Source organism: Cyrtonyx montezumae, unplaced genomic scaffold (genome assembly GCF_038088225.1).
Source record: "Cyrtonyx montezumae isolate F1298 unplaced genomic scaffold, pur_monq_1.0 scaffold_1, whole genome shotgun sequence".
Taxonomy (NCBI): domain Eukaryota; kingdom Metazoa; phylum Chordata; class Aves; order Galliformes; family Odontophoridae; genus Cyrtonyx; species Cyrtonyx montezumae.
In genome coordinates this window covers 17800058-17824025 of record NW_027071825.1, presented here as the reverse complement: position 1 = coordinate 17824025, position 23968 = coordinate 17800058, and the positions used below count along the sequence as shown (strand labels likewise).

Sequence of the window (23968 nt, the reverse complement as noted above, 5' to 3'; positions counted from 1 at the left end):
CCTTTCCTTGTAGGGGAGATGCTCCAGGCCCTTTATCATCTTTGCAGCCCTACACTGGACTCCTCTGAGAGAGGAGTCCCTGTCTTTTTTGTACCAGGGAGCCCAGAACTGGGCACAATTCTCCAGGTGAGGCCTCACCAGGGCAGAGTAGAGGAGGAGGATCACCTCCCTTTTAAATGCACCCCAGGATCCCATTGGCCTTCTTGGCCACCAGGACACACTGCTGGCTTATGGCCAACCAGGAACCTTGTTGAAGAATACTTGTTGAGAAGACAATAAAAGGAAGCTTTTTCCTTGATTTAGTTTACAATTTGGAAGGGCTTCAATAAATACAGTACATCGAGTACTGAAGAAAAATAGGTGAAAAAACAGGCCTTCTTTCCATAAAATACAGCTAAGTGTTCACAGCACACAATACTAACAGCAGCCTGTTCAGCATTACCTTGGATACAATTCATTCTCTTTGAAACTTAAAATCTCAATAGCAGTGCAAAACAAAAGACTCTCTTCTGCAGCCAACAATCTGTATTTCGACCCTGTTAGGCCATGAAGAAAGATTTTCCCAAAGCTGTAACAACAGGCAGATAAGAAATGTATTCGTTCTGTATGGGGAGTGAAAAATGAAGGTAAGTGCAGCCATGTCTACTGATGCCACCATCTACAGAGAATGCAGGCTGCAAACTACCTGTCTGCTCTCTAAGCTGTTGCCAGGGACCTGGCATCTAGAAAGTGTCCAAAATGGCCACCATTAATTCTGGCAGCTCCCAGAGCTAGAGTTAGAGGAGCTGCCTGAAGGACAGTGAGTCCACGCTATCAGCATGCAACAGCACTGCCACCTGCACTGCCAGCCGGTGGAAAGGACAGCCAGCAATTCCCCACAGACTGCTGTCATAGCTTTGCTGTTCAGAGCAGACACAGCTAGAAAAGATGCTAAGATACAGGCTTGAGGAATAACCAGAAATGCTGAGTTTTGAAAGATGAGGAAGAAATACTGAGGAGCAAAGGTAGCAGAGAAGATGCTGAAAGGGTAAGACAACTTGAAACTTGATCATTCACTCAACAAAGCGAGACTGCAAAAGAAAAATTCAGTGAAGTTTCAGGAGCAATGAAACTAAACAAAGTTCTCAAAAACGAGGAAGACGTAATTGAAATGTGAAAGTTTGTTCTTAGTCTGAAGTAATTTTTTTTAATGCAGTGCAAGGTAGAAGATAACAAACAGTTTTTTTTGTTTGTTTGCTTTTGTTTTTGTTTTTTTGTCTTTTAGAAAACCTGTGTTATGTACTGCAGCTTCCTTGTAACTCACTGGGAAGCATTTGAAAAGACAAACCAATGCACAGAGGTCACACTTCTCAGCAGAGCAAGTGAACTCATAACACTTATGCACTGGGTACATTGCTGTCAGTGCTTGAACTAACCTGATGCTCTTTCAGGTTAGATGCTCTCTGCTGCACTGCAGTCAAGGTTTGTTACTACAGAATTAGCATAACAAAAGCCTGAGAAATATGAATCCTTACAGGCACCTGTATACCTTCAAATCCAGAAGGCTTGCTGTCATCCCACTAATCTGTTATTCAGGCTACTGTATTCAGAGAACTGATTTGGGGAAGATGAAAAAGCTATTTGTTGTCATAGAAACAGTATGATTTTCTGCTGCTGTGCAGACTGATATGGGAGAATATTATTGTTTGGACTTCCTCCAGGCATCCAGACTGAGAAATGCTAAAATGCTTTTTTAAAAGCCCCTGAAATTTTGCCAAATAACCAGATCTACAATTTTCACAAACATATTCAAATATTTACCAATTGTTGTGGTTAAATTTGAAAAGCTGTGGATTCAGGAAACACTGTTGAAAAAATATATTCTTTGCTCAAAAAACAAGCATGTAATGGAGATCTTGTAAGGCTACAGGAAATGTCCAAAACTCTGTAATCAGTTACAGAAAGGCAATTAAAACATCAGCCAATTAGCAGGCAGTTAATATTTTAAAAGCCTACATTTAATGAATTAATTAAGTTTAAAACCACAAAAGAAGATATCCCAAGGGTTTAACAGCTGCCAAAGAGCACTACTAACTGCAAGGAAGGTGAGATGTTTATGACTGCTCCTTTATGTTTTTTATAATTCAAGTAAAACAGTATCAGTAAGTCATTAGGCATTATGTATGGTAGTGACCAAACCTCCCAAGGATCCAGCCAAGCACCTGTGTTCTCCCAGTGACTCCAAGGAAAGACAGATTTACACCTGAGTTACAATTCACAGGCCAAAGAAATACAGGGCAATTGGAAGTGTTTCAGATGGTCTCATTTCATTTTGAAAATAGTTTTCTTTTACAGGAACATTTTTTCCAGAAAATTTTTCCTGAAGCATCTTCACCTTCCATCCCCAGAGTAATATTTCTTGGTTGTGGCAGAGCACAAAGGTAATTCAGAAGGTATCAGTAATTCATGTAAAAGGTAGATATTTTTAACTATTTTATTTGGTAAAGGAATGAGCATGGCTAGGATCTCTGTCATGCGGGCAAATGGAATTCATCTGAGTTGACGTCCAACTGTTTTAATGCCTCACCAAAATAACCTTCATTTTTCTTACAGCTCCCATTACAGAACATCCCTTACTTTCCTTCCACCTCCACATAAACAGAACACCTCAAGAATTGTTAACATGCAATTATTCAACTTTCAACTCTCTCAAGCCATGAAACTGGATAGACATGACACCAGACTGAGCTGTGAGGGAAGTAAAGCAAAAGCTCCTGCTTGAGAACAGGAGCAGGAGGAGCTCAGGTGGGAGCGCTCTTCTTGCACTTAGTGTTCGACAGCAGCCTGAGGATGCAGCCAGACAAACTACCTCCTACACCAGAATTCAGCGTCCATCCCATATTCCAGCTTCCTTTTGAGGATTTAGACCCTACATTGCCATTTCTAGGAGCGACCTACTGCAATATAGGAGGGCATAAGCTATTGAGAAAAGAATACCACGTGAAAGACAAAATTCTAAGTAAAGGGCTAATAATTTACACTGTAATTGTTGTTGTATTATGTGTATAATTACATGGAATGAGACAGCAAGGTACATGGAAAAAAATAGCTGACATTGATTACTCAGCCTGATGCCACCTGTTGGAGCTCAACTAAAGATGGTGACTGAAAAAGTCCATGGTGATACTAATTTCTGATCTAATGATAGAGTGCCATGCCACAGTGATTTTTAGCCTATATTTCCCTTAGCAATCCTGTGTCACTACCAGCTGTGGAAAATCCAGTTTAGACTCTTTTTCTTTCCCTCTATACACTGAATAAATACTTCAAAAAGACAAAGACTTTGATTATATATACCATTTTCTTTTTTGAGAGAGAAATCATGACTTTTAAAGCCCATCAGTCTGGGCAATATTAGGGTAGTATGGTTAGGTTGAGGTTGGACTTGATGATCTTGAGGGTCTTTTCCAACCTGAGCAATTTTATGATTCAAATATATTTGATCAACAAGATAATCCATTTGTTGTCAAAGTCTCTGTTTACCCAAGCAGAGTAGCCCTGGATGCTCTGCTGCATCTGTAGCTCACTGACTTAAGATTGCAGCTCTTGACCATACTGCACCTAGACAGGTATGCCTATCACTGGAACTTGTAGACATTATGTTGATTTAAAAAAATAATGCCATCAACATGTAGGCAAATATGTCCAAGACCAGTTGGTTTTGGAAACAACCCTCATTTGCCAGTATAATAACAACAGTTGTTAGCTGCTGTGACACTAATACTTTGCAAAAATTCACAGAATTACTTCAATGTGACAAAACACAGTCTTTAGATCTAGAGGCCCTGGACACTGCCCAGGAGATAGAGAATGCAGTGAAAAATAACAATTGTATTCCATCTAGATATTTAAAGAGCTGTAAGTTAGGTATCTTTCTTTCTGTGATATGGGCAAATCTGTTCAGATAAATACTTATTCAGAATTTTTTTTCTCAAAGCTAGAGTCAAATTCTCAGGGGTTGCATGGTCTTCCCACTAGATGAGAGGAAAATGAAAGTAGTTTGTATACAAGAAATAAGCAGGCAGACTGAGACATCAGTACCAGAAAGTGAACTGTCTTAACTTGTACCAGTACCTCTTAAATTTCTCTACATGACAACTGCAGCCTTGTGAAATTCCAATAGCTACAAATTTTTCTTCCTCCATGTGGTCCCAAAGTGGTACTTTCCTTGGCTGGGGAATCAGTTTTCCACAGGAAGAAAATAAATTTCATTGTAAGACTGACATCCTCCTACTCTCTTGGAGGCCACAGATTGTACACTGGATGATGTCAGAGCCTGGTTTATGGTCAGACCGATGAGATACTGAAATGACTGAGCAGATAAATTGCTTATAACTGACCAAGTCTGAAATTCTCAGACTTGGAGTTTACCTATTTTGCTGCAGGAAAGAAATAATGTGTGTCCAAGGAGAAACGCACAATGTACCTCAGCCACAAGATGAATGCTGCAGTTTCAGCTGTAAGAAATCTGGCAAAAAACTTGTGGATAACCAGTATCTTCAGCTAAGGAAAAATAATGATTAGACCTTGTAATACTGAGAACACTGGCAGTACCTATAATTTTCCTATCTTACGTATCATTCATATAATGCTATCAAATTACAGCACTAACTAGAAAGGGAAAATCTGGAGACAAAACAGCTGATGTCATGGTTTAATAAAGCAAGAGAGAAAGGTTCAAAAAAGGACAATACTACAGCAACAATTTAAAAACTGATGCTGCAAGTTTGGGATCTTGTTTGGCTTCGCTTTTATACAAAAAAACTTATTTTGATTTTAGTTCTTTTTGCAGATTCATAATTTATTGGTGCAATATATAAATCTGCTGCTCTTGTTTATACAGCAAAACTTTCCTTCCCAAATATTCCAGAAGTTGGAAAAGGTGTTTTTATCTGCCCTCTGCTGGAAACACACAGTAAAAATACAGCACTGCCAGCACTCTTACCTGTACAGAAGAGAAATGGTTCCCCCTCCATCCACACATGGAGGACCAGCTTCATCATGTATTCAGGAGTTACATGGGTGGTGGATTTTATTTAATGCACTTAGTCAACATAAACTTTGTCTTATTTGTCTAAAATCAGCTCCACTATGTAAATGCTAGGGTCCAATCTAATTCCACTTCAACCATAGTTAATAAGAAGTATCTTTATGGAGATCAGGAGAATTATACTATTAAAAAACTGTCTAAAAGTTGAAATATCTTGTTAGAAATGCACCTGGTAAAATACAGATTGACATCTTCAGAGATTGAGGCACTTCACATATACTACGTCCATGTCTGTAGAAATAAAATACTGATCAAAGTGGATGAAGTAATAAGTCAATAGGAATTAAATAAATAAATATATAAATAAAGTTTGCAAAAGAACTGATTCATCCACTTATTAAGAAGACTTAATGCAGACACTGTGTGTGTCTGATCCTGTTCACAAGAGCTTGCCAGGCACACACTACAGGAACACTAGGAATGATGAATGGATTTAAAGACAAAGTGAAGATTACAAAAAGAAAGGGCTCGACAAAACTACATTCAGAAAGGAACAGATGCTATTAATCAGAACCCAGAGTAGACAGTCATATGCTATAGCAGCTATCCCTTGGACAGTAAGGAAGTGAAGGACCTGTCAGAAACACTATTCACACCTAGCACCTACATGACCACATGAAATCATTCTGAAATCACTCCTCCCCATAATCAACATTTGAAGCTGTAAGCTGAAGTGCTCTGTAAGCATTTGTTTTTGTTTTCTTGATTTCCATCAGCAGCTTTAGCTTCTTGTTTTGAGGGAGGACTCATATAGGGTTGCAAGCATCTGAGTGAAAAATATGCTTTTCCAGGACTACCTTATTAGTGATGGCTGTGACAAGATTTTCTTCCAGTGCTATTTCTTCTTTTAACACAGATCCATCCGTATGTTGTACCATAATCTTTGTCTTACAACTCTAGCCAATATGTAGGAACAAGCATAATTAGGTAAAATTAACAGAACCAACTCTCTAATTAGTATGCAGATTGAATTCTAAAAATTGCATGGCTTCTTCTAGCCAGCTTTGCATTTAACTCTTCTCTTATAAATTAATTCTCACTGGCCAAACATCAAAGCCCCCAATGTTTTTCCAAAGATGATCTTAGGGATTATAAGGAATATAAACAGCATCACAATCTGTACTTCACTATGTGTACATTTTACATTAATTTGGTCAGCTTGTGTATGTTACCATTCAGAGAGTGCATATTATGGCAATCAAACAGGCAAAAATACTGCACTCAGCATCATGCAGCACTTTTTCTGGGTTTGGCTTGGCTTCAGCTAGTGAAGGGCTTCACCCTTCATGTTTCTCTCTTACTGCTGGAAAACATCATATTCGAAACCAATGCAAGTCTTTCTTAATTTTATTACTTGACATTGGAATTTTTACAATTTCTTTCTCAAAGAAACATTTCACCCCTCATGGAGGTCCTGACTGAATTACATCCTGTTGCTTTCAATTTTGTAGCAAAACTTACAGAAACATTTTAAATAAAACATTACCTTGTTCTCTTCTACCTTTCATGCTCTTATTGTAAATTAATTTTTAATCAGTTCTTACACCAGATACAGTTCTCCTCTAAGCATATACTTATCACATGCTGTTAAAAGCTTTTTACAAAGGGCAATTTAAGCACATTGCCAAAGCTGCTCCTTACAAGCTCTCTTATTTACATTTATCTCTGGTATCAGCTTCTAACCACAATGCTACACCTTTTTACTAGCTTACAGATGAGTATTCAAGCTCTGCTTTGGATTACAATCCATTTCTGCCTTCTGGGCTTGCTGAAAGGGATTCTGTATCAAAAAGAAGGCTTTCAAAGCTGATGAGAGCAGTTAGGAATCCATCTAATCCACATATTTTAGAAACTTGCTTCTAACATTTTATTTGTTTTAAAATACTCAAATATAAGAAAACTCACCTAACTACACATCTATGAAATTTAATCCTGGTCTGTAAGGCTGAAGCTTTTTATAATAAGAAATATGAGATTCATGATTCATAATACATGAATGGAAAAAGACCAAGCTTTCTACAGGAAACATCACTTAGCAATTGCCTTTTCATTATAAACTCCTCCATTGCTTCTGATTTGACAACATTGAAGCATTCTGCCTTCATTTCTCAGACTAATACTTGTGGGTGTGGGGTGGAAATAACCAGAAGTATGTATTTCTCAGAATTGCAGATTTATCACTTTCACTGGAAACTGGGTCCAGCTAAGAAGTATAATTTAATTCTGTTTAACCACTACAGATGTCTTGCTAAATCCTCACAGAATTTAACCAATGCATTTTTCAATAAAAATTCAATGGACATTGGGAGCTGAACTGTTTGAGGACTCTCTCCAGTTCAGCATGTTCCAGCACTTAGTACCAGACAGCACAACCCCAAGCACACCACGAGGACACCTACCTACAGACATGGCTGCACTAGCAATGGGGGTCTTCCCAACATTCACTTGCCAAAGACAATGGTGCAGCAAAACCCTTCCAATGAATCTTACAGTGCAGCCTGTACAACACATGAACTGACTCCTTAAGCAGCACCAGATGTACGTCTGTCTGCACACAACAATGCTGCAGGCCACACAAATCCCACAGAAGGAACACTGCACCAGGCAACACAAACTGCAGAGGAACTCCTTGCCCCTGGGTTCTCATTCCCTTCCACCTACAGTGTAAATGCATTAACTTACAGGATGAACTGCAAACTCCATCTCTTTCTCTCCTTCCAGGCAGGATGTGACCAATGGGTGAGGCTCAGGACAGAACTGGGACCTAGTGGAGGTTTGTTCCACTGGGACAATGATGTGAAATACTTGATAAACTGTTTATTATAGCAGTACCTTTTTAAGCTGTTGCCAAGGATGCCTGGGACAATCACATGAGACAAATCGCAGCAGGCATCCAGCCTGTGACTTGACAATGTGGGACCAAAGTAAGTGTGTGAGGCTTACAAGCTTACTGCACCCAGCAGAGGAAGGTCAGATTTTCTTGGAAGTGATAGTGACTGAGCTAGAGGTCACAACTTTCAATTCATGGGCAGCTGACAAAAACCAACAGTGCAGCACACAACCAGGCATCATTAATCCCAGACAGTTACTTATCTCCAGTGTATGTCCTGTTCTTTAACAGTTATTGCTGTTCTATGAGAAAAATGAAATAAAACCCAGAGGCATATGGCTTGTATAGTTTCAGTTGACACAAGCCCTCTGCAGAATAATTCTAGAGACTTAACATCTTACAGACAAAACCATAGTTGTTAGAAATTGATGATATCTGTTAAGCCATCTGTTCTATTCCATTGCCAAGGCAAAACTGTTCCTTCTGCATATTTATTTGATTTTTACATTAGTTTTAGATTCTCTGGCAGACGGAGCTTCCACTATTCCCCCTGGGAGGTTGGGCTCACCACAGAATATGTTCCACTGGCAAGATATTTTTCCTTATGTTCAGCTTAGATTTTCCCCTTTTTAATTTCATCCTATGACCTTCATTATCCTCTCTTTGTGCACATGCAAGCTTACAAGTTACACCACAAAAGGAACAAATGCTGTTCACATCAAGGACTGTTACATAAATAGGTCTTAAAAGAGTAGAGTGTGCACATACACAGTGTCAGCTCCAGAAACAGGGAAAAGAACATCTACTCCCCTCCAAGGGGATGTCAGGACAACAAAGTCTTGAGGTTTCTGAGGTGCTACGGCTAATTACTGTCTACTACCCAAATTTTGTGGTAGGAGCATATACACAAAAGTTTTTGGGCACCATTTCTTTGTCCCACATGAAAGCAGCAGCAACTTGTTTCTCAGCAGGAAGCTCTGCAGGGGCACACCTCCTCTATTCATGGAAGGATGTAGAGCTGGATGCTGCCATCAGCCAACCTTGGCTTAGTGCAGACTAACACTGGCCTTGTCACACTTCCCACCCAATGCTCAGAAACCATCAGCTGCCCAGTACACCTAGCAGGACTGCTAGTCTGTGTGAAAATTTCAGATCAGCATTTCAGGGAACCATTTTGCTTTCTGTTGATACCTGACTGTGGGGAGCTAGGAGAAGACAGTGTACTGCTGTATTTCTGCACTGATGACTTCTTTTTTCTCTCCTCAAAACTAATTCTGTTATCTAATCTAAACTAATCTGTTATCTTTAATGCCTTCTTTCCTTCCTTTTTTTTTTTTTTTTTTTTGCCTATAACATCTTTCTCTAATCGTACACTATTCACAGTCTAAAAGATTGTTCTGTAATTAAGTTAGTGGTAAGAGTTTTTTCACTTAAACAACTGTGTACATCCTTGCTAATTTGGAGCTTAAATAAATTGAAGTTAATCCATTATAAAATTGAATGCCTATTTTTGATATTTTTAATAAAAGAGAAGAAATCTGCACAATCAGATCTCACTGAACTTGTTTATCTAAACAACATTCAAAAGCATCTTGTTCATATATAGTTAATTTTCTACAAAGCCTAAGGTGTTTTTGCTTGTTTTTCTAGCAGATGAAACTGACAAATTTAGTTTCAGACAATCTCATTACAAATTGTCTTTCAAAATGACCACTATTTCTCACAGTTCCCAAAGGGAACACTGCTTGCTTTCATGAAAGACAGCAGCCCATAGCAAGACTGAGAAGTACCACAAGCAGAGGAATGAAGTCGAGGCAGACAGATATAACAATTTGCTCTGAATCTAGGTGCATATACAGAGTTTAATAAATATCCTAGCAATCTGGAACAATTCTTCTTTACAAGGACACACTGAAATTCCCTAAGACACAGTGACACATTCTGGCTAACCTAGAACTAGGTTTTCAGTCTCAGCCCCACTGTCCAATTTTAAAAACTATTGTCTCAACTTTTCTATTGCCTTTAGAAAGAGAAATCTGGTAACAGCATTCTCTCCAGAGGAGAGTCAGAACACAGATGGAACACTACTATCTAGCTGCTCAAGGTTACTTCAATCATAGCTCCTCAAATAGATTCATAATTTCTGTAAAGTATCTTCACCATGCACCTGGACAGTTAAAACACCCAGTTAATAAAGACTGAAAACTTGACTGTAACAAGACTCCTCTGGCTGTCTTTCCAGAAGGCAATTTAGGAACTAGAAAGCCCAATGACACTAAGAAATCCCTTACAGTATTTTTCCACAGTCATCTTCCCTGTAGACTTAATCAACTCTATTAATATACCAGTTGCATTTCTGGCCAGGTTTTGCAGCAAAATCTGTTCTAAAATTTAAGCTGTGCTTCAGCACACATACGGCCACTTCTTCTGATCATGTATCTCTCATTTTCTGACACTTTCAGCTTTTAAAAAAAGCTGCTGACTTCCTCTAGAATACAAGAAATGTCCATCAATTGCAGTGGGAAATGTCACAGAAAAGCAAGAGGACTCTAAGTTCAGAGTTGCTACATGGCCAGAAAGCTATTAGCTGGACAAAGAAATTGATTTGTCTTGATAGACTACATTTATTGTATTATTATTTATTACAATATATTACTGTAATGAATCTATGCTGGCCATAGCCGATGCTATAAGGGATATACATTACACGATCAATAAATGAATAAATAAAAAATAAATAGATTTTGTCTTTAATTCAAAAGAATGACAAACACCTGTGAATCTCTAAGCTTGTTAAAAATTCATCAAAAGAACCTGAACTTCTGCAAAGCTAACTGATGAAAATTGAAAGTACATGCAGATGAACTTTAAACAACTGAGGAAAAAAATTATAATTATTACTACCTCAATTGAAATAGAAAAGAAACTTTTGTTTAATTGGTTTCCTATAGGAACAAGGCAACAATTATATGCACTGAGGAAGAGAATTGGTCCTTTTAAAGTCACTTTAACAAGGCAGAAATTTACAACAAACCACTTACACCATGTTACACTGATCTTTTCTTAATTGTAGACTCTCCCTTCTAAGGGTACTTCAGGACATAAAAGAATGTGAACAGTTCTCAATGCACACACCTAATGCATACATATGTACACACTCTGCAATAGGAATTATGGCAGGTATCAGATGGTGCTGTTGCTTAGTACAACGTTCACGGGAATGAGAAGCTAACTTATTAGCTACAGAAACTGTGAGGGCTGCAGTGCTCTCCAGACCATTCAGAACACGCAGACAGGAGCACATGTGTACCTCTACCTGCACATGCAGACATGTCCTTGGTGTCCCACTTCCTCTCCCTACAGTTGTTTGTCTGTCTGCATGACAACTGGGTGCCACAGACTGTGATATTGATGCTTTCAGCCCACACCCACAACAAACTGCTCCACCTTTGCAATCTGGGGCTCTCACTTGGGTTAGCTGACAAGCCCCAGTGTTCAGCGCACACTGTCTTCTAACTTCTCAGTACGGATCTGTTCTCCCAGCCTGGACATTTCTGAAATGTTATTAGCAATGACTACAGGTTTTCTTTCAGGTCATTGAAAGAAATATGAATACTGTAACTCCAAGAACAGAAGCTTGGAAGCCACCTCAAATAACCTATTTTATTACTTGACAGTAATATTAAATCCCTTCAGTGCATACATTTGATTTACCACAACATCACATGGGACCACAACACTGTGCTGCTTAAGTCCCTGTCCACAGCATTAACAGTCTTTATTATATGAACTAGGAGAAGGAACAGCCTAAACCTTCCATATCCCACAGTTACTTTAGGAAATACCAGTCTGTGAGCGCAAGAGCCCACCCCAGGCTGCTCTCCGTGCGCGCCGGCAGCCGCTAGATGGCAAACACTTCTCAGTGGAAAATGAAAAGCAGAGCAGACCAGAAGCAGTACGGGGAAAGCGCAGAGAGGTGGGGAAAAGGAAGATCCTGAAGCAGTAAGCTTTTCCAGGGCCCCTACTGCTGCTGGATCCTGAAGGAGCTCCTTCTGGCTCACTGCAGGGACACGGTGTGTCAGGAAGATGTGACAAAGATGAGGGGAGCTGACAGCACTGCAGGGGGAAGGCACAGAGCACACATCAGTAGGAAAATGCATTCCACTTCCCACTGCAGTCTCAGAGGAATGTGGTCTTAAATTAGGTTTTGTGGCATAGAACAAAAAAAGTTCTTATTTGCTGTGCTGCCACGAGATGAGCCAACTGAACAAATTCTGCAAAATCTTTACAGGTGAGAGGCCACACACACACAATCAAATAGACTACTCACATATTCACATGGAATTCCCTAAGTTTCCCCTAGCATGCAAGAATAAAGACAACCTCTAAAGAAAGCATCTGTACACAAATCCAAACAGAGATGAGGGCGTTGATCCTTCTTTTATTAGTAAACTATCTCCACTATGATAGCAGTACCTATTACTCACCTGAACTGACATGCACAGCAGTGCTTGATAAGCTGAGGAAAAAGTCTGCAACATTCGGAACGATCCTGTACACTTTCAGCACTCCTGTTAGCTAACAAGGTGACATCTGGTAACTGCTGTCAAACTATTAACACACTTCTTCACAAAGACATCATTGTGCATAATACTATTAAAGCTGTGAGATATTACTGCTAATAATGTTTATATGCATATGCTCACATACAAACACTGTCCAATTAGAGACAGGTCAGAGGAAAAAAACAACCAGAAGTCTAGAAAAAAAAACATATTTGAGGAATCATTACATTACCTAGGATCAGTTAGACTGAAGAACAAGAGAACAAAGGGGCCATCCTGGCAGATTTTAAATACTGAGAAATCCTCCTCAAGCAGAAATGGAAGAGTAAGCTCAGTAGGCAAATTACGTGGACTTCTACTGCAAAAGAGAATTTTAGGCACTTCACTCTACAGGAGTAGAGTGAAAAGTGCTGTGATGGATGAGCTGGAGAACTTGCAGGTCCTCACCCACAGAGGTCCTCGCAAACAAATCAAACCTCAGAGCATGACGTCGATACTTGTTATGATCGAAAGCACAGCAATACATCAGATGACTTTTCTGCCATCTTTTTTATTGCATGATTTTATGCAGCACTTAGATGTTATGATATTGAGAGGCTCATAAAATGCAAGTTTGTAATTCATGATGACTGGTCCCTAAAGGAACACTTAGCAATGTTCTCCCTATTTTCAGTCATGCCATAACCCACCAGAACCCTCGTTTTTGCAGACTCTGGCCCTGTCTTTTTCCACATCTGTCAGAATAAAAATAAAAATAAAAATAAAAATAAAAATAAAAATAAAAATAAAAATAAAAATAAAAATAAAAATAAAAATAAAAATAAAAATAAAAATAAAAATAAAAACGAAGAATTATGTTTCAAAAAACTGAAAGAAAGAAATAGTTGAGAAGTTCAAGAAATCACCTCTGTTTAAGAATGATCAAAAATTCAACAGATCCAAAGGTCATTCACCTTCTCCATTCTGGCCTATTCTTTGAGATTAAAGAAAATGAAAATGGATCATGCCAAAAAACATGTTTCTCAGAGAACTGCCTCAATGCAGACAGACACCTATACGAGCAACCAGCAACTTCAGATGCCTTAGCACAGCTGTCTCCATATACAACTGCAGAAGAGCATGGAAAGGCACCTTTTGAAGAATGAGGTCCTGCTGAGTCTGCTCAGATAGGTATAAAAGATGACATCCTCACCACACCACTACTCACTCATTAAAATACTATCCATATTGGCTCATTTACGTAAGCTAGCACATTTGTATTTATCCTGGTTTCAGGCTATTAAATATAAGCGCATATTCCCATCATGCACATCGTGTATGAAGACTTCAGAGGCAAAAATTCCATCTAGCAGAGAAAGAGGGTGAAGATGTCCTTGACCCACAAGGAAATCTCCAATTTCTCTCCTCCTAAACTGCTGTTAAGCATTTTATTTCCTGGAAAATATGAGTTGTGAGCACCCTCGATTCACTGATTTTAATTTCTTACACACAACAAATAACACAGCATAACACTGATTACCCAGATCTTATTAGAAACCATGGTTTCATATGTAAAAGGTAATATTTTTTACTATTAAAATATCCCAAGATTTTGCAGAGAAGGGCATTACAGCTGCATGGTTAACAAGGGAAGCTTACCTCAGGGCCTGTTCTGACCAAGCCGCTCTCTAGTTTGCTCTTCTGTAACATTCTGTTCCCCAGCAGTTCCCCTGCCTCTCCATCCCCATTCTTCTGGTCATGATTTTGTGCAAGAGGTAGCACAGACTACACTAGCTGAAGACATAATTGCTAGGAACTAATACTTCCAGAGAAAAGAAGCACATTATTTACATGTTCTGTACCAGAAACTGGTGCAAATGTTATTTCCCAAAATACTTTTGTGACAGTGACAAGAATTACATTTCATGGCAGGAAATAAACTCTCAAGCAGCTGCCATTCACTCATTTTGCACTACTGTAGATTCTCAAGAATGAGTGAAAAGAATACTTTTATTTTCTGCTGATGCAAACTTTCTGAATTTGCTTAAATAAACACTCAACCGTGCCTGACAGGGTGGGGCTGAGGTTTGGTTTTTAAAGATCTTACATTGTCAATGTGAAACTCAGAGGCGTAATCAGCTTTGCAGGATTTCCCTTTCATGCAGACAGCAGCACGGGAAAAATTAAATGCAACAACCATTCATTTTTCACTACACTTTCAACGCCGCTCCCATGCAAACTGACAGTAAATCTTCCACTGACAGCAAGTGTCCAAGGGCTGACCCAGAGCTAGCAGCAGTGTCAGGCTGTGACTGCTCAGAGGGTCAGGTGCACGTCTAGTATATGTGGGCTGAATTCTAACAACTTTAATACAACTTCCACCAACTTGTGCCAGGTACAAACTTGATCTGAGTGCAAGATCTGCATTAAATGAGTATTGTCCTATACACAGTCTCCTTTCTGCTTGAAGGTCCGTTCCATTCATAGCCCCATTGCTAATGAATTGTTATATAATATGAAAGGCTAAGCCAATGTGCCTCTTAGAAATCAGCCAGCAAGACCTTGTGACAGCACACTGAACAAGTAAAGGGGAATGATCCCTGACCTGCTTAAAACCAAACAAAACAGAACAAAAACACAGAAGAAAAAGAAGAAAGAAAACTAAAGAAAAGCGAGAAGACAAGTCTTCTGCACCCTCTTCCAGAGAAGACAAACAGTGCAATTTCAGCTTCCACGGCACTTTGCATATCAAAACGTTCTTTTGAAATACAGAGACAGCAACCACAAACTGTAGTGTCTCTGCAACCAAAACAGCTCCGAGTACATCTGCATGCCTGGGGGCAGATAAATGAGAGTGACTGGGACTGGCAGGACACAAGACAGATCAGGTCTAGACACCAGATATTCGTGTTAGCACTGCCGAAACTAGTAAACCACACTAAATACGGTACAGTAGCTTAGGCTGCCTTGCAGTTACACGGCTACACAGCCTTCAGTCTCAGAAGTCCAGGTCAAAGCACAGACAGAAGAGCTGTGTCTGGACTTGAAATACCTTCCACGTGAAAGATAAATTAAAAGCAAACAAACCTCCAGAAACATGTGGAACAACAAATGGAAACAAGAAAGGCAGCCTGTTCTTCTGGTCCCCTTCTGCTTTTCATCTCATTTACTCTTACTTACTTCACCCTTGTGAACTCTAAAAAATTCACGAGGTACTGAGGCAGTTTTCAGGATCAAGGAAGACGCAAGTCCAAGCCTTTTTCCCAAACCAGTCTCCAGGTCACACTCATTTAACTCAGATGCAAATGCACACATTGCCACTCAGAACGAGGACTCAAAGGCAAATGACAATGTTTACATTCTCCTCTCATTCATTACAGGTGACAGAAACTGCTATACCTCAGCCACAAGTAGTCACAAACAGGCCAGATGTTTTTTGTAATGCACACAGCAGTAACATATAACCAGCATGAGTTTTCCTGAGTATCATTCTGGCAGCGTGGAAAAATGGTCTATGAACCCCATATGAATTATGTTTGAACCCATCTCTGTTAGACCAAAACTCTGTTCAAGTTGTAGGGCTCATCTTAGACCTCTTCTACGTCCACCTTCACCTCACGTTCCAAAACTAACAGCAGAGTATTTCTCAATTTTAAGGGCTGTTAAAAGTATTTCCCTGCTAGTGTGCCAAAGTGGCTTCCTAGTCATAGAAAAAGGCCAGTTCAGCAGCCAACTACATTGGATCAGGAATGAGCAGAAGTATTAAGCCTTTGTGTACAGAGTTAGTATTTTGACATTCTTTTTGATCCCACAGCATGAAGCATAGGAATTACAGTGTTACCTGAATCTGAAGGTTTTGCAAGCTTTTAAAATTCAATGCAAATTATGTATCAGACATAAAACATCACAGAATTCATTCATTAGATTATCAAAACTCTGAACATGTGAAAGCCATCGCTGTACTATTTCCAAAACCTGTCCAGACATGGAGCTGCTTGATCTATTCAGGCAATGCTCATAGTTAACAAGCTTTTTCACTTTCCTGGCTCAGATTAGCAGATCTCCTGCATAAAATTGTAGCAATGAAAATCCTACTTTGTGGGAACTCCTCCACTTTCAGTTTCATTAAATTATGGCCAGATTATGACTCCAATGATATAACACAGGTAAGGCTATTGCAGCTGATTGATGGATGGGACAAGAACTCACACTAGTGGTTAGACTGCCATTATTTTGTGATTAACATCATTTCTTTTCTTACTCATTGTATAATAACAATGACGTTCTTCTAGAAGGCAAGAAGAATTTTTATTAGATTGATTTCCCACAGCAGAAAGAGTAGAGGCCACACACAGGGTGAAGGCAATAAGTGGCATATATGAACATGCCTTCAAACACAGCTAAAATGCTTCATGATTTGTTACACTTCACTCTGAAGACAAGTGTGGTTCAGAGTCATGCTAATCTCATTCAGTACATGGTCACAGTCAAATGGGATGAAAAATATAATCTCTAGGAATACTTGCACTTTCTTTAGTATATCTGAGCAGATTTTTCTGTTTGCAATCCCTTCCATTGCCTACAGATAAAAGTTTCGATGAAACGAGTTTCTACAGGAAGGAAGATTAAAACCTTGGTTATTTTATCAATAAACTGATGAAAAAAAATTGGGGGTGGGCCTTGATGTTCTCCTGAGGTCCCTTTCAACCCTATTAATCCTGGGATTCTGTAACAGTGTCAACATATATGCACCAAAAAATAATAATAAAAAAAAGATGAGAGTGAAGGCTTCTTGATAACCCATGTGAGAAAGTTGGGTCCTCTGAATAAGCATTGATTCATATCATAATTGCCAAGGTGTCAAGCTGGGTTGATACTGAGCTGTTCAGTGCCTTCTTTAATGACCTGTTCCCAAAAGGCTGCCCACAGGTGAACTGCAGACAATAACCCAGGCTCTGAGGACTACAGTAAAGGCAAGACTGAAATAAGCAATTTGTCCACAACCTGTGCCACTATTGTAGCAGTTCAGCTTTGTGTATTTTGTAGCTTAACTGCAACTATGAGGACTTTGTTAGTTTGGACCTTCCTGTCCCACAGCATTCTCATCATACTTCAAGAAGGAAACCACCTTGTAGCAACACATGGCTTATGTTGCCTGAAATCCAGGAAGGAAACTCTCTAACTCCAATACAGCGTTAGAAAGTGGCATTCCTTTATTCCTCATGAAATGCACCTGGCAATTTGACAAGCAAACACATCTTTTCAGAGTTCATGTTCTACATTTAAACAGTTAAGACATACATATGTAGTACCTTGGCAAATATATTCATTCTTTCTCAAGGACTCATAAATATATGCTAATGTCCCTTTGGGCATGCTCAGTAGTATCTAGAGTGGTCAAGTGCCCACCTATTTCTTCCCCATTTTTCACCTCAGGCTTCATTACTGAGACCTGTGATTCACTTTCATTCACTTTTCCCCAGTTTGCAAAATTTTCATTCTTTATTAGGCCATAGCGAGCAACTTTTAAAACAATACATGTGGAATCTAAGGAAGATGTCCTTACACCTTTTGGGTGCAAAAGATAAAAGCATTCTGTTATGACTCCTGTGCTTCCTGTGAGGCAAAATCATTGAGGCAAAAGATAAAAGTATTCTGTTACGTCCCTGCAAAATGATTGAGGAAAACAAGACTACTCATCCACTAAAGTTGAAATGGGAACTTTTAGAACTATCATTCATGGATTCCTTTCGCTAAACTATCACAGTGGTTCTTAAACTAAAGTCCTATACCTATACCAATGTGAGCACACAAGCACAGCACACCATACCACTATGAGAACTACATCTCTGTATTGCCTGGGGAGAAACACAGAGCTGGGTGGTAGGTACACTTTTAGGCATCACAGCCAAGGGTTCCTACCTGCTCTCCTGCTACCCACGGGAGGCAGCGGGCTGCACAGCCATCCTGTAGATCCACCATAGGCCTTTCTGCATCCTTACTCCTAGCAGCTCTCCAGTGGAGGTGTGCAGTGTGGAAGCTTCCTCTGGCAGCCAGCAGCAATGTCAGTGCTGCCTCGGCTATGTGAAAAATAAATCCAGATTTCAACAGAAATCCTTTAATAAACAGTCCAAGAGCTGCAATACTGGCAAAAGGTCTGGAGGGGAAGAAGTATGCTTAGTGGCTGAGGCCCCTGGGTGTGCTCAGCCCAGGGCAGAGGAGCTGAGGGGAGCCCTGATGGCGGCTGCAGCTCCCTCAGGGAGCGGAGGGGCAGCGCTGAGCTCTGCTCTGTGACAGCGTCAGGGCCCGAGGGAATGTGGAGCTTATGTGGAGCTGTCAGGGGAGGGTAAGCCGGGGGTTAGGGTCCTGCCCCAGAGGGCGGTGGGCACGGCCCGGAGTTGCCCAAGCTCAAGTAGCATTTGCACCTTTGGGTGCTCCTGCATGGAGCCAGGAACTGGACTCGGTGATCCTCACGGGTCCTTTCCAACTCGGTATATTCTGTGGTGCTGTATGTTTCTGCAAGCACACTTATGCCAAAAATGCCTGGAGTTGTTCTCGCGTTGCCCCGGGTTCACACTGGTGTGCATTGCTGAGAATGCTGAGTGAGTGCTGCACTCAGTGCACCACAGCGGCTGTGCTGCGGCTCAGGCAATCGCAGCCCGTAAAAGCTCTGAGTACCTCCTAGCAAAACGCCGCCTCTGTGAGACCCGGCCTGCTTAGCACCTCTGTGCTTCTCACCTTCGAGTTTTAGACTCAACACCCACGAGCCCCACAGCCTCGCACTGCACTGCAGGCTACAGAGGGCAGCTGAGCACTCGCAGTTAGGCACCGAAACCACAGCTCCCTCGCTGCTTTTTATTTCAGGGCTTTAAACCTCAGCTCCCCGTTACAGCACTCTCTTTATATAGACAAAGGCATCGGGGACTTTTTTTTTTTTACTTAAAGCAAGTTTTGAATCATTTTTCTTCTCACCAGCTGCCCCGGCCCCGTGCCTCCCACCTGCACGCACCCAAGGCCCAGCAGGCGGCAGGAGGGCAGCGCGGGGCCGGGCCGGGCCGGGCCGGCCAGGGAACCTCAGGGAGAGCGGGAGCGGCACTGAGGCAGCAGCGGCCCCGGGAGCGCCGCGGGGGGAGGAGAGGCTGCCAACCCCACTGCCAAGGCCGGTCCCGCGTGGGCGGCTGGGGCCCGCAGCCAAGGGAAGGCCCCACGGCCATGCACGGAGCAGCGCTGCCTGAACAGGCACAACTCGGCAGCAGGTTGAGGTACTTGGAGCCTCCAAGCATCAAAGTTCTGATTTGAAGTACGTGTTTTAACTGGATCTGGTTTCTACAGGCTCTTTGTCTTGAGCTTTAAATAGCTCGCCTGCTTTCTATAGCGTCCAGCACACTTCCACAACGGAGCTGGGAGGCTGAGCATTGTGTTTCCCGGCCCTCTTCTCTCTGGTGGGAAAAGGCTTTGCTGACTGAGCCTTTTATTGTAGTTCATCCTATTAAACCGCTTTCCTTTGTTATCCTCTGAACCCTCTGTAATGCCTGTGCACTTTTCAGCAAGTTTAGTGAAAAGCAGAACTTCACACTGTATCTCTACAGTGCCCTGACCCCGGTCACTTCCACTGATGAACAACTGCAAGTTAAAAGATTTCAGCATTCCTTCACTGCCTTAATTGTATGGACAAGTTCCTATCCCTCCTGTCCACAGTACTTATCAGAAAAAGAAAATATAACCACCTCTCCATGAGAAGTTGTCAAACTCTGAGATGAAACTTAGGAATTACCTCAAGCAATATTTGCAATATGATATAAGAGTAAAAGATTAGGAAAAAAATAGAAAAACAAAGTAAAATGCAGTACAACAGTAACATACAGAATACATTAAATTTCTAAAATAAAGGGGAAAAAAAAGAGTTGTCAACACTTCTTTGACTGTTTAGTGGGCAGTTTTGAAATGGTATCTCTGTAAAAACACGAAGGATTTATTTTCAAAAGGTGCATCGATCAGATGAGAAACTACACACCAGCTACAAGCAATTTCTTATCTAGTGCTTAAACCAGCAGTAAAAGGGGGAGTTGCAATGCAAATAGGAACAGCTAAAGGAGACCGGTGTTTGGAAAACAGCTTAATGTATTTTCTTGCAACAGAAATCTGAATGGCCACCAGATGAGAAGAAATCATTAAGACCATAGTTGTGTCTTCTCTGAAAGCAGTAGAGATAATAATACAGACTTTTGGTGAGCTGTTTTTCTATAATAGTCCCTTCAGAAGGTGTTTTTCAGTCAAGATATCATTCATTCTTCCAACTACAAGGATAAAGTTGTGGGTATTACTAAAAAAAACTCTGGTTGGTTGATTTTCCCACCTCATACTAACAGTGATACAACAGCAGCCATACAACAAAGCACAAGGAGATGCTGTAAGTAGCTGGGCAATAAATGACCCACAGTGAATATGGGCTGACAGGTCATCCAGTGAAAATCATTACTGCACATTTTCTTTAACTACATAAATTCTGTTTCCATTGCATATATTGATTATGTACCTAACCTTCACATTACACAGCTGTAGGTGCTTGATACGGATGTGAATTTCTGTGGGGTAGTATCCCAGCAATTTATGCCAGTGTCCTGCTAAATCAAGAAGTCTCTGTTAACACAAAGCATATATGCTTAAGGGAGCAAAACATGTAGCAGACAGCTCAGACTGGTGCCAGAAAGTTTCAGCTGTCAACACTGATACAAAATGAAGATTTTTCCCAGGTACAGACTCTGTTTTCATTGATGATTTCACGGAGCCTCGCAGACAATTTTAGCTTTTTATTTCCCCCTCGCCCACAGCTTCCAAATGTTCATTAGTTACAGAAAATCATGCTGTCTGAATTGTGAGCCCGTTTTAGCAGAGAAGAGCAATTATGAATAAGCATTGCAAAAGCTACATACATGTAAATATTTAATCTGGCATTGGCCATGTTTCTCTGATGAGCCATTTAAATGTCATTGTTGTACTATACATTTAAAGATGGATCTTCTCAAAGTGATCATTCACTTAAGCTCAAAAAATAAAAATAAATAAAAAATGGCCTTTGTGGAGGTTTCTATTATGAGTGCTAACCAGGTTTGGCAAGAGGTCCACAGAGAGCTGACAGAGCTTTGTCTGCTTTGCTTTATTAGGACTTTTCCATGCCCGCACGATCCCTGGGTGTGGTTGATGTGATTTCCTGCCTCTTTGTACTCTGAAGGTAACAGCAGCTCTTCTGAGCACAAGAAAATACTCCCTGTTTAACTCGGGGACAAGTTTTTTTTTGTGGAGTGAAATCTGGCTATGCAGGGCTTTGCTTGGCAAATTTTGTTTGGAAAATGCTGCTTTGACACATTTCTCAGAATTTGTGGGTGAATAGGGGACACAAGAATGTGCCACCCTTTTCCTGCCTGGGAGAGGGTCCTCCTCAGTGGAGGCGACTAAAGCTACACTGATTATATTACCAGCTTTCCCTCAAAATACATTTTCTGCTAATATCTTGATTAATCTTAGATGTTTGTGTTTTAGGTCTTTCTAGACTTCTTATTTCAGCATAAAACTCATACTAGAACAAGCTAGCTGCACCACAGATTCTTACACCTACCTCATCTTTGCAAGGCGAATTTAATAACTAGTAATTATTATAGAAACAGAATTTTAGAAAATCCTATGCATAAAGTAACAATTATTACTCAGAGCAGTAATTAAAGGGAAATGTCTTGACCCTATGCAATTCTTGCAAATTGCATAGAAGAAATAATGTTCTATTAGAATAAATTATGCCACAGAGAATGAACAAACTCTTTCTTTGTAAATGAAAATATGGGATTAGAACTGTTTGTGAAAGCACGTTACAGGAACTTAAATTCAGATGGGTTTGTTTCTGAAATTCTTGAAAGTTCAGTTGGAGTTGGATTAATTTTCCAAGAAATATAACAAGAATGAATAAAATACGGTAAATGAAAACATTTCTGCATGCATAGATGTGGCCTGCCTACAAAGGAAATGGGTTTCATCTTGATCAGGAGCATAGGAAACACTTCCCATGGCTCAGTGCCACGCACTGCCGTTTGTGTTTCTTTTACTGCATGAATTACGTAAGGCCCTGAGCTCCCTAGCAAAACAGGGCTACCATCACACAGCCACTTTCATTGGACAGAGCAGTCATTTCCCCCAAAGGCTTGCAATGCTATTAGACAAGGCAGATAAGAGAGAGACACGAAAACAAAGGGAAAGAGAATGGAAGTGACTCACCTGTGGGCTATCAGCTACCAGGATGCAGACGATGGTGATGGGAATCACAAGGGCCTGTGACACAGCGATGCTGCAACGTTGCTCATCCCTCTCCACAGGGCATCAATCCCGTGGGGGAAAAATGACGTGGATGCCCATAAGGCAGAATAGCCCTGGTCCTTTGGAGAAAAACCCTCATACCAAGCCAGATGAGACTTCAAATAAAATCCAGCAGCCACACCCCCATATGGTGCTTTTACTTACTGATAGCATGTTGAGGGCTTAACTTGGACATCCATGATTTTTATACTTCTGGTGCTCTGTGTAGATGTGGTTTTATCCCTGGGATCAGGCAGTGCTTTTCCCCATGACTGTCAGCAGCCCACGTAAGCCATCACTGCCAAAGAGCAGGCCTGACACGAGAGACTTTATCTTATGTGCAAATACAGATTTGACATTTTTTTCCAGCTCTGTTCAGGTCACTAATTAAAAGCCTAGGAAGTGAGCACACATGAAATCATTCCTTCCGTACAGGCAGACAGATGGAGAGAAATTCCAGCCTGTTTCCACTCTTTTGTCTTCAGGGCATTTTTGGAATTTCCTTCAGGAAGTGAGGTTGCGACCCAAAGCCTTCCTCACTGAGCGGGCTGCAGTTTCCCACAGTAAAGCTTGCACAGTGATGACATACACTATGAGAAGGTGAGCTTTATCTTCACACTCCAACTGCATCCTGTACAAGTGCCGTGAAACTTAAAAGTAGGACTGAGCGGGAATGGCAGCGAGAGAGGAAATGGAAGTCAGGCATGGGGAAGAAGTCATGCAGCATGTACTCGAGCGCATGGCCGCAATGTGCTGCTGCACCTGGTGCAGCTCCAACTGCTCTGCTTCTGATAAATTTCTTGATATTGCAATAAGCTAAGAATTAAGCTTATGAATGCTATTAGATATTTAAGATAATTATTTCACTTACTTATTCTACTCCAGGTGGTCACAGCAACATTAGCAGGCACCTATTTTTTTTCTGCTCATATTCAACTAGCTGTTGGAGAAAAACTGTGGGCATGTAAAGACTCTGCTAGTGGCATTTACTGATAAATGCTGATGAAACATCACAGTACAGAGTTCATTTTACATGGCTTTGCGACTGGCAGTTCTTAGGTCTTCACTGATCAGAAAGACATCCACAAAGATGGCTTAATCCCAGAACGCACTGAAAGCAAGGAGTCATTTCCCTGAGTTCTGTCAACAACTTCCATCAAC

The 23968-nt window shown here is 40.7% G+C and overlaps 1 protein-coding gene across 1 annotated transcript in view; it reads right to left on the bottom strand.

Annotated features, from left to right (window-relative positions):
- The window catches only part of SLC30A7 (solute carrier family 30 member 7), a 508373-nt gene that overhangs the window by 390626 nt on the left and 93779 nt on the right, over window positions 1-23968 (bottom strand). The gene's annotated exons all lie outside the window — the stretch shown is intronic.